The following is a 13,005-nucleotide window of genomic DNA, read 5'->3' on the forward strand; positions in this document are numbered from 1 at the left end:
ATTTTAAGCATAAAAATGTTAATCTTTATGCTTATTGTATACCAAAGACTTGATTAAAAAACTTGGTGATAGGGAATCAATTTCTTACATCTGATTTAACTATACATCTAATATATGCCAAAATGTAACATGAAATCTTGATAAAAAACAATAATATGATATATTCGCAAGAAAAAAACCAACGCGTTCAATACTTGGGCTACTACATGCAGCCCAATCCTTCAGAAGCAAGCGTTAAGCCGATAGAGAACAAATAAAAGCCTAGTGTCAAAATGTCTAATTTTGGTTGCTAAGGGCTGTAAACAATAAAATTGACACATACTGTCATTGTTAAACACTTAATTTACTCAGAACTTGATTTTGAATCTAAATATCAATAGATTTGTGGCATGAAAAGTCTTAAATTATACAATTCTGAGCTTGGTAAGTATGCCATAAGGTAGCAATAAACAGTTAGGAAAAAATACTAAAATTTGCCCTTATGAATTTTACCATTCCCTTTTCATTGCTTTCTTGCAATATGAAGCTTACTGTTTTTGTCATATATGGGCATATGTATGTAATCAAAATCTTCCAGAGATTTTATTTCCAGTATATAAAATAGTAAATTATAATTTCTTTTTGGTGTATCCATGGCAACAATCTGCATTTATTTGTTATAAAATATTGCAAAAAGGGGGGGAAAGGTGTCACATATTTCCCCAAAATTTGACTAAAAGTAGAATTTCAATTGCTTGCAGTAATACCTTTTCTGAAACTGTGTACATATATCATTCAGCAAATCCAATGAAAATCATATGTCTTTCATCTCATTTTTTTGTAAAGTTGCGTCAAAAACTTCGTGTAGAAAAAGAGTGTTTGTAAACAGTACATTAATTTCTGGACCGATGGCCGGTCTAGCTATGAAAATACGGACTGTCAAACAGAAAACAGTCCATAAAACATGTAAAAAATAATCTTGATGCTCTTATAAACTACCTTTGAAGGCTAAATTAGCACTCATCTGTCTAAAAATGAATTTTATTTCACAATAACTTTCCTATTTGAAAAATCCACAGGGGCCATAATGCGAAACTAAACTCCTAACTGTGTATTGCTACCTTAATAGTAAATATTTTTTTCAAATTCTCCCTGTAAATTATTTTCTGAGTTCTGCTAGCTAAAACGAGTAAATTGGCCTTTTATTTTTGAAAATTGGTTGAGAAATGAATATTTTATGAAGGTTAGCAGTTGACACTGAAACGCGACAAAAACTGATTTTAAGAAAGGTGCCAAGTCAAAGTGTAAAATCTTGTCTCTACCTCAATTTTTAGCCAAATCTTAAAAATTGTACCTCTTTTGTCAGTTTTTTAATGTTGAATATCATAATAAGATCTCTGATGATGCACCATTGTACAAAATTGAGCAATTTTAAGCATAAAAATGTTAATCTTTATGCTTATTGTATACCAAAGACTTGATTAAAAAACTTGGTGATAGGGAATCAATTTCTTACATCTGATTTAACTATACATCTAATATATGCCAAAATGTAACATGAAATCTTGATAAAAAACAATAATATGATATATTCGCAAGAAAAAAACCAACGCGTTCAATACTTGGGCTACTACATGCAGCCCAATCCTTCAGAAGCAAGCGTTAAGCCGATAGAGAACAAATAAAAGCCTAGTGTCAAAATGTCTAATTTTGGTTGCTAAGGGCTGTAAACAATAAAATTGACACATACTGTCATTGTTAAACACTTAATTTACTCAGAACTTGATTTTGAATCTAAATATCAATAGATTTGTGGCATGAAAAGTCTTAAATTATACAATTCTGAGCTTGGTAAGTATGCCATAAGGTAGCAATAAACAGTTAGGAAAAAATACTAAAATTTGCCCTTATGAATTTTACCATTCCCTTTTCATTGCTTTCTTGCAATATGAAGCTTACTGTTTTTGTCATATATGGGCATATGTATGTAATCAAAATCTTCCAGAGATTTTATTTCCAGTATATAAAATAGTAAATTATAATTTCTTTTTGGTGTATCCATGGCAACAATCTGCATTTATTTGTTATAAAATATTGCAAAAAGGGGGGGAAAGGTGTCACATATTTCCCCAAAATTTGACTAAAAGTAGAATTTCAATTGCTTGCAGTAATACCTTTTCTGAAACTGTGTACATATATCATTCAGCAAATCCAATGAAAATCATATGTCTTTCATCTCATTTTTTTGTAAAGTTGCGTCAAAAACTTCGTGTAGAAAAAGAGTGTTTGTAAACAGTACATTAATTTCTGGACCGATGGCCGGTCTAGCTATGAAAATACGGACTGTCAAACAGAAAACAGTCCATAAAACATGTAAAAAATAATCTTGATGCTCTTATAAACTACCTTTGAAGGCTAAATTAGCACTCATCTGTCTAAAAATGAATTTTATTTCACAATAACTTTCCTATTTGAAAAATCCACAGGGGCCATAATGCGAAACTAAACTCCTAACTGTGTATTGCTACCTTAATAGTAAATATTTTTTTCAAATTCTCCCTGTAAATTATTTTCTGAGTTCTGCTAGCTAAAACGAGTAAATTGGCCTTTTATTTTTGAAAATTGGTTGAGAAATGAATATTTTATGAAGGTTAGCAGTTGACACTGAAACGCGACAAAAACTGATTTTAAGAAAGGTGCCAAGTCAAAGTGTAAAATCTTGTCTCTACCTCAATTTTTAGCCAAATCTTAAAAATTGTACCTCTTTTGTCAGTTTTTTAATGTTGAATATCATAATAAGATCTCTGATGATGCACCATTGTACAAAATTGAGCAATTTTAAGCATAAAAATGTTAATCTTTATGCTTATTGTATACCAAAGACTTGATTAAAAAACTTGGTGATAGGGAATCAATTTCTTACATCTGATTTAACTATACATCTAATATATGCCAAAATGTAACATGAAATCTTGATAAAAAACAATAATATGATATATTCGCAAGAAAAAAACCAACGCGTTCAATACTTGGGCTACTACATGCAGCCCAATCCTTCAGAAGCAAGCGTTAAGCCGATAGAGAACAAATAAAAGCCTAGTGTCAAAATGTCTAATTTTGGTTGCTAAGGGCTGTAAACAATAAAATTGACACATACTGTCATTGTTAAACACTTAATTTACTCAGAACTTGATTTTGAATCTAAATATCAATAGATTTGTGGCATGAAAAGTCTTAAATTATACAATTCTGAGCTTGGTAAGTATGCCATAAGGTAGCAATAAACAGTTAGGAAAAAATACTAAAATTTGCCCTTATGAATTTTACCATTCCCTTTTCATTGCTTTCTTGCAATATGAAACTTACTGTTTTTGTCATATATGGGCATATGTATGTAATCAAAATCTTCCAGAGATTTTATTTCCAGTATATAAAATAGTAAATTATAATTTCTTTTTGGTGTATCCATGGCAACAATCTGCATTTATTTGTTATAAAATATTGCAAAAAGGGGGGGAAAGGTGTCACATATTTCCCCAAAATTTGACTAAAAGTAGAATTTCAATTGCTTGCAGTAATACCTTTTCTGAAACTGTGTACATATATCATTCAGCAAATCCAATGAAAATCATATGTCTTTCATCTCATTTTTTTGTAAAGTTGCGTCAAAAACTTCGTGTAGAAAAAGAGTGTTTGTAAACAGTACATTAATTTCTGGACCGATGGCCGGTCTAGCTATGAAAATACGGACTGTCAAACAGAAAACAGTCCATAAAACATGTAAAAAATAATCTTGATGCTCTTATAAACTACCTTTGAAGGCTAAATTAGCACTCATCTGTCTAAAAATGAATTTTATTTCACAATAACTTTCCTATTTGAAAAATCCACAGGGGCCATAATGCGAAACTAAACTCCTAACTGTGTATTGCTACCTTAATAGTAAATATTTTTTTCAAATTCTCCCTGTAAATTATTTTCTGAGTTCTGCTAGCTAAAACGAGTAAATTGGCCTTTTATTTTTGAAAATTGGTTGAGAAATGAATATTTTATGAAGGTTAGCAGTTGACACTGAAACGCGACAAAAACTGATTTTAAGAAAGGTGCCAAGTCAAAGTGTAAAATCTTGTCTCTACCTCAATTTTTAGCCAAATCTTAAAAATTGTACCTCTTTTGTCAGTTTTTTAATGTTGAATATCATAATAAGATCTCTGATGATGCACCATTGTACAAAATTGAGCAATTTTAAGCATAAAAATGTTAATCTTTATGCTTATTGTATACCAAAGACTTGATTAAAAAACTTGGTGATAGGGAATCAATTTCTTACATCTGATTTAACTATACATCTAATATATGCCAAAATGTAACATGAAATCTTGATAAAAAACAATAATATGATATATTCGCAAGAAAAAAACCAACGCGTTCAATACTTGGGCTACTACATGCAGCCCAATCCTTCAGAAGCAAGCGTTAAGCCGATAGAGAACAAATAAAAGCCTAGTGTCAAAATGTCTAATTTTGGTTGCTAAGGGCTGTAAACAATAAAATTGACACATACTGTCATTGTTAAACACTTAATTTACTCAGAACTTGATTTTGAATCTAAATATCAATAGATTTGTGGCATGAAAAGTCTTAAATTATACAATTCTGAGCTTGGTAAGTATGCCTTAATAGTAAATATTTTTTTCAAATTCTCCCTGTAAATTATTTTCTGAGTTCTGCTAGCTAAAACGAGTAAATTGGCCTTTTATTTTTGAAAATTGGTTGAGAAATGAATATTTTATGAAGGTTAGCAGTTGACACTGAAACGCGACAAAAACTGATTTTAAGAAAGGTGCCAAGTCAAAGTGTAAAATCTTGTCTCTACCTCAATTTTTAGCCAAATCTTAAAAATTGTACCTCTTTTGTCAGTTTTTTAATGTTGAATATCATAATAAGATCTCTGATGATGCACCATTGTACAAAATTGAGCAATTTTAAGCATAAAAATGTTAATCTTTATGCTTATTGTATACCAAAGACTTGATTAAAAAACTTGGTGATAGGGAATCAATTTCTTACATCTGATTTAACTATACATCTAATATATGCCAAAATGTAACATGAAATCTTGATAAAAAACAATAATATGATATATTCGCAAGAAAAAAACCAACGCGTTCAATACTTGGGCTACTACATGCAGCCCAATCCTTCAGAAGCAAGCGTTAAGCCGATAGAGAACAAATAAAAGCCTAGTGTCAAAATGTCTAATTTTGGTTGCTAAGGGCTGTAAACAATAAAATTGACACATACTGTCATTGTTAAACACTTAATTTACTCAGAACTTGATTTTGAATCTAAATATCAATAGATTTGTGGCATGAAAAGTCTTAAATTATACAATTCTGAGCTTGGTAAGTATGCCATAAGGTAGCAATAAACAGTTAGGAAAAAATACTAAAATTTGCCCTTATGAATTTTACCATTCCCTTTTCATTGCTTTCTTGCAATATGAAGCTTACTGTTTTTGTCATATATGGGCATATGTATGTAATCAAAATCTTCCAGAGATTTTATTTCCAGTATATAAAATAGTAAATTATAATTTCTTTTTGGTGTATCCATGGCAACAATCTGCATTTATTTGTTATAAAATATTGCAAAAAGGGGGGGAAAGGTGTCACATATTTCCCCAAAATTTGACTAAAAGTAGAATTTCAATTGCTTGCAGTAATACCTTTTCTGAAACTGTGTACATATATCATTCAGCAAATCCAATGAAAATCATATGTCTTTCATCTCATTTTTTTGTAAAGTTGCGTCAAAAACTTCGTGTAGAAAAAGAGTGTTTGTAAACAGTACATTAATTTCTGGACCGATGGCCGGTCTAGCTATGAAAATACAGACTGTCAAACAGAAAACAGTCCATAAAACATGTAAAAAATAATCTTGATGCTCTTATAAACTACCTTTGAAGGCTAAATTAGCACTCATCTGTCTAAAAATGAATTTTATTTCACAATAACTTTCCTATTTGAAAAATCCACAGGGGCCATAATGCGAAACTAAACTCCTAACTGTGTATTGCTACCTTAATAGTAAATATTTTTTTCAAATTCTCCCTGTAAATTATTTTCTGAGTTCTGCTAGCTAAAACGAGTAAATTGGCCTTTTATTTTTGAAAATTGGTTGAGAAATGAATATTTTATGAAGGTTAGCAGTTGACACTGAAACGCGACAAAAACTGATTTTAAGAAAGGTGCCAAGTCAAAGTGTAAAATCTTGTCTCTACCTCAATTTTTAGCCAAATCTTAAAAATTGTACCTCTTTTGTCAGTTTTTTAATGTTGAATATCATAATAAGATCTCTGATGATGCACCATTGTACAAAATTGAGCAATTTTAAGCATAAAAATGTTAATCTTTATGCTTATTGTATACCAAAGACTTGATTAAAAAACTTGGTGATAGGGAATCAATTTCTTACATCTGATTTAACTATACATCTAATATATGCCAAAATGTAACATGAAATCTTGATAAAAAACAATAATATGATATATTCGCAAGAAAAAAACCAACGCGTTCAATACTTGGGCTACTACATGCAGCCCAATCCTTCAGAAGCAAGCGTTAAGCCGATAGAGAACAAATAAAAGCCTAGTGTCAAAATGTCTAATTTTGGTTGCTAAGGGCTGTAAACAATAAAATTGACACATACTGTCATTGTTAAACACTTAATTTACTCAGAACTTGATTTTGAATCTAAATATCAATAGATTTGTGGCATGAAAAGTCTTAAATTATACAATTCTGAGCTTGGTAAGTATGCCATAAGGTAGCAATAAACAGTTAGGAAAAAATACTAAAATTTGCCCTTATGAATTTTACCATTCCCTTTTCATTGCTTTCTTGCAATATGAAGCTTACTGTTTTTGTCATATATGGGCATATGTATGTAATCAAAATCTTCCAGAGATTTTATTTCCAGTATATAAAATAGTAAATTATAATTTCTTTTTGGTGTATCCATGGCAACAATCTGCATTTATTTGTTATAAAATATTGCAAAAAGGGGGGGAAAGGTGTCACATATTTCCCCAAAATTTGACTAAAAGTAGAATTTCAATTGCTTGCAGTAATACCTTTTCTGAAACTGTGTACATATATCATTCAGCAAATCCAATGAAAATCATATGTCTTTCATCTCATTTTTTTGTAAAGTTGCGTCAAAAACTTCGTGTAGAAAAAGAGTGTTTGTAAACAGTACATTAATTTCTGGACCGATGGCCGGTCTAGCTATGAAAATACGGACTGTCAAACAGAAAACAGTCCATAAAACATGTAAAAAATAATCTTGATGCTCTTATAAACTACCTTTGAAGGCTAAATTAGCACTCATCTGTCTAAAAATGAATTTTATTTCACAATAACTTTCCTATTTGAAAAATCCACAGGGGCCATAATGCGAAACTAAACTCCTAACTGTGTATTGCTACCTTAATAGTAAATATTTTTTTCAAATTCTCCCTGTAAATTATTTTCTGAGTTCTGCTAGCTAAAACGAGTAAATTGGCCTTTTATTTTTGAAAATTGGTTGAGAAATGAATATTTTATGAAGGTTAGCAGTTGACACTGAAACGCGACAAAAACTGATTTTAAGAAAGGTGCCAAGTCAAAGTGTAAAATCTTGTCTCTACCTCAATTTTTAGCCAAATCTTAAAAATTGTACCTCTTTTGTCAGTTTTTTAATGTTGAATATCATAATAAGATCTCTGATGATGCACCATTGTACAAAATTGAGCAATTTTAAGCATAAAAATGTTAATCTTTATGCTTATTGTATACCAAAGACTTGATTAAAAAACTTGGTGATAGGGAATCAATTTCTTACATCTGATTTAACTATACATCTAATATATGCCAAAATGTAACATGAAATCTTGATAAAAAACAATAATATGATATATTCGCAAGAAAAAAACCAACGCGTTCAATACTTGGGCTACTACATGCAGCCCAATCCTTCAGAAGCAAGCGTTAAGCCGATAGAGAACAAATAAAAGCCTAGTGTCAAAATGTCTAATTTTGGTTGCTAAGGGCTGTAAACAATAAAATTGACACATACTGTCATTATTAAACACTTAATTTACTCAGAACTTGATTTTGAATCTAAATATCAATAGATTTGTGGCATGAAAAGTCTTAAATTATACAATTCTGAGCTTGGTAAGTATGCCTTAATAGTAAATATTTTTTTCAAATTCTCCCTGTAAATTATTTTCTGAGTTCTGCTAGCTAAAACGAGTAAATTGGCCTTTTATTTTTGAAAATTGGTTGAGAAATGAATATTTTATGAAGGTTAGCAGTTGACACTGAAACGCGACAAAAACTGATTTTAAGAAAGGTGCCAAGTCAAAGTGTAAAATCTTGTCTCTACCTCAATTTTTAGCCAAATCTTAAAAATTGTACCTCTTTTGTCAGTTTTTTAATGTTGAATATCATAATAAGATCTCTGATGATGCACCATTGTACAAAATTGAGCAATTTTAAGCATAAAAATGTTAATCTTTATGCTTATTGTATACCAAAGACTTGATTAAAAAACTTGGTGATAGGGAATCAATTTCTTACATCTGATTTAACTATACATCTAATATATGCCAAAATGTAACATGAAATCTTGATAAAAAACAATAATATGATATATTCGCAAGAAAAAAACCAACGCGTTCAATACTTGGGCTACTACATGCAGCCCAATCCTTCAGAAGCAAGCGTTAAGCCGATAGAGAACAAATAAAAGCCTAGTGTCAAAATGTCTAATTTTGGTTGCTAAGGGCTGTAAACAATAAAATTGACACATACTGTCATTGTTAAACACTTAATTTACTCAGAACTTGATTTTGAATCTAAATATCAATAGATTTGTGGCATGAAAAGTCTTAAATTATACAATTCTGAGCTTGGTAAGTATGCCATAAGGTAGCAATAAACAGTTAGGAAAAAATACTAAAATTTGCCCTTATGAATTTTACCATTCCCTTTTCATTGCTTTCTTGCAATATGAAGCTTACTGTTTTTGTCATATATGGGCATATGTATGTAATCAAAATCTTCCAGAGATTTTATTTCCAGTATATAAAATAGTAAATTATAATTTCTTTTTGGTGTATCCATGGCAACAATCTGCATTTATTTGTTATAAAATATTGCAAAAAGGGGGGGAAAGGTGTCACATATTTCCCCAAAATTTGACTAAAAGTAGAATTTCAATTGCTTGCAGTAATACCTTTTCTGAAACTGTGTACATATATCATTCAGCAAATCCAATGAAAATCATATGTCTTTCATCTCATTTTTTTGTAAAGTTGCGTCAAAAACTTCGTGTAGAAAAAGAGTGTTTGTAAACAGTACATTAATTTCTGGACCGATGGCCGGTCTAGCTATGAAAATACGGACTGTCAAACAGAAAACAGTCCATAAAACATGTAAAAAATAATCTTGATGCTCTTATAAACTACCTTTGAAGGCTAAATTAGCACTCATCTGTCTAAAAATGAATTTTATTTCACAATAACTTTCCTATTTGAAAAATCCACAGGGGCCATAATGCGAAACTAAACTCCTAACTGTGTATTGCTACCTTAATAGTAAATATTTTTTTCAAATTCTCCCTGTAAATTATTTTCTGAGTTCTGCTAGCTAAAACGAGTAAATTGGCCTTTTATTTTTGAAAATTGGTTGAGAAATGAATATTTTATGAAGGTTAGCAGTTGACACTGAAACGCGACAAAAACTGATTTTAAGAAAGGTGCCAAGTCAAAGTGTAAAATCTTGTCTCTACCTCAATTTTTAGCCAAATCTTAAAAATTGTACCTCTTTTGTCAGTTTTTTAATGTTGAATATCATAATAAGATCTCTGATGATGCACCATTGTACAAAATTGAGCAATTTTAAGCATAAAAATGTTAATCTTTATGCTTATTGTATACCAAAGACTTGATTAAAAAACTTGGTGATAGGGAATCAATTTCTTACATCTGATTTAACTATACATCTAATATATGCCAAAATGTAACATGAAATCTTGATAAAAAACAATAATATGATATATTCGCAAGAAAAAAACCAACGCGTTCAATACTTGGGCTACTACATGCAGCCCAATCCTTCAGAAGCAAGCGTTAAGCCGATAGAGAACAAATAAAAGCCTAGTGTCAAAATGTCTAATTTTGGTTGCTAAGGGCTGTAAACAATAAAATTGACACATACTGTCATTGTTAAACACTTAATTTACTCAGAACTTGATTTTGAATCTAAATATCAATAGATTTGTGGCATGAAAAGTCTTAAATTATACAATTCTGAGCTTGGTAAGTATGCCATAAGGTAGCAATAAACAGTTAGGAAAAAATACTAAAATTTGCCCTTATGAATTTTACCATTCCCTTTTCATTGCTTTCTTGCAATATGAAGCTTACTGTTTTTGTCATATATGGGCATATGTATGTAATCAAAATCTTCCAGAGATTTTATTTCCAGTATATAAAATAGTAAATTATAATTTCTTTTTGGTGTATCCATGGCAACAATCTGCATTTATTTGTTATAAAATATTGCAAAAAGGGGGGGAAAGGTGTCACATATTTCCCCAAAATTTGACTAAAAGTAGAATTTCAATTGCTTGCAGTAATACCTTTTCTGAAACTGTGTACATATATCATTCAGCAAATCCAATGAAAATCATATGTCTTTCATCTCATTTTTTTGTAAAGTTGCGTCAAAAACTTCGTGTAGAAAAAGAGTGTTTGTAAACAGTACATTAATTTCTGGACCGATGGCCGGTCTAGCTATGAAAATACGGACTGTCAAACAGAAAACAGTCCATAAAACATGTAAAAAATAATCTTGATGCTCTTATAAACTACCTTTGAAGGCTAAATTAGCACTCATCTGTCTAAAAATGAATTTTATTTCACAATAACTTTCCTATTTGAAAAATCCACAGGGGCCATAATGCGAAACTAAACTCCTAACTGTGTATTGCTACCTTAATAGTAAATATTTTTTTCAAATTCTCCCTGTAAATTATTTTCTGAGTTCTGCTAGCTAAAACGAGTAAATTGGCCTTTTATTTTTGAAAATTGGTTGAGAAATGAATATTTTATGAAGGTTAGCAGTTGACACTGAAACGCGACAAAAACTGATTTTAAGAAAGGTGCCAAGTCAAAGTGTAAAATCTTGTCTCTACCTCAATTTTTAGCCAAATCTTAAAAATTGTACCTCTTTTGTCAGTTTTTTAATGTTGAATATCATAATAAGATCTCTGATGATGCACCATTGTACAAAATTGAGCAATTTTAAGCATAAAAATGTTAATCTTTATGCTTATTGTATACCAAAGACTTGATTAAAAAACTTGGTGATAGGGAATCAATTTCTTACATCTGATTTAACTATACATCTAATATATGCCAAAATGTAACATGAAATCTTGATAAAAAACAATAATATGATATATTCGCAAGAAAAAAACCAACGCGTTCAATACTTGGGCTACTACATGCAGCCCAATCCTTCAGAAGCAAGCGTTAAGCCGATAGAGAACAAATAAAAGCCTAGTGTCAAAATGTCTAATTTTGGTTGCTAAGGGCTGTAAACAATAAAATTGACACATACTGTCATTATTAAACACTTAATTTACTCAGAACTTGATTTTGAATCTAAATATCAATAGATTTGTGGCATGAAAAGTCTTAAATTATACAATTCTGAGCTTGGTAAGTATGCCTTAATAGTAAATATTTTTTTCAAATTCTCCCTGTAAATTATTTTCTGAGTTCTGCTAGCTAAAACGAGTAAATTGGCCTTTTATTTTTGAAAATTGGTTGAGAAATGAATATTTTATGAAGGTTAGCAGTTGACACTGAAACGCGACAAAAACTGATTTTAAGAAAGGTGCCAAGTCAAAGTGTAAAATCTTGTCTCTACCTCAATTTTTAGCCAAATCTTAAAAATTGTACCTCTTTTGTCAGTTTTTTAATGTTGAATATCATAATAAGATCTCTGATGATGCACCATTGTACAAAATTGAGCAATTTTAAGCATAAAAATGTTAATCTTTATGCTTATTGTATACCAAAGACTTGATTAAAAAACTTGGTGATAGGGAATCAATTTCTTACATCTGATTTAACTATACATCTAATATATGCCAAAATGTAACATGAAATCTTGATAAAAAACAATAATATGATATATTCGCAAGAAAAAAACCAACGCGTTCAATACTTGGGCTACTACATGCAGCCCAATCCTTCAGAAGCAAGCGTTAAGCCGATAGAGAACAAATAAAAGCCTAGTGTCAAAATGTCTAATTTTGGTTGCTAAGGGCTGTAAACAATAAAATTGACACATACTGTCATTGTTAAACACTTAATTTACTCAGAACTTGATTTTGAATCTAAATATCAATAGATTTGTGGCATGAAAAGTCTTAAATTATACAATTCTGAGCTTGGTAAGTATGCCATAAGGTAGCAATAAACAGTTAGGAAAAAATACTAAAATTTGCCCTTATGAATTTTACCATTCCCTTTTCATTGCTTTCTTGCAATATGAAGCTTACTGTTTTTGTCATATATGGGCATATGTATGTAATCAAAATCTTCCAGAGATTTTATTTCCAGTATATAAAATAGTAAATTATAATTTCTTTTTGGTGTATCCATGGCAACAATCTGCATTTATTTGTTATAAAATATTGCAAAAAGGGGGGGAAAGGTGTCACATATTTCCCCAAAATTTGACTAAAAGTAGAATTTCAATTGCTTGCAGTAATACCTTTTCTGAAACTGTGTACATATATCATTCAGCAAATCCAATGAAAATCATATGTCTTTCATCTCATTTTTTTGTAAAGTTGCGTCAAAAACTTCGTGTAGAAAAAGAGTGTTTGTAAACAGTACATTAATTTCTGGACCGATGGCCGGTCTAGCTATGAAAATACGGACTGTCAAACAGAAAACAGTCC

The sequence above is a fragment of the Mytilus trossulus genome, chromosome 4 (genome assembly GCF_036588685.1).
Source record: "Mytilus trossulus isolate FHL-02 chromosome 4, PNRI_Mtr1.1.1.hap1, whole genome shotgun sequence".
NCBI classification, from domain to species: domain Eukaryota; kingdom Metazoa; phylum Mollusca; class Bivalvia; order Mytilida; family Mytilidae; genus Mytilus; species Mytilus trossulus.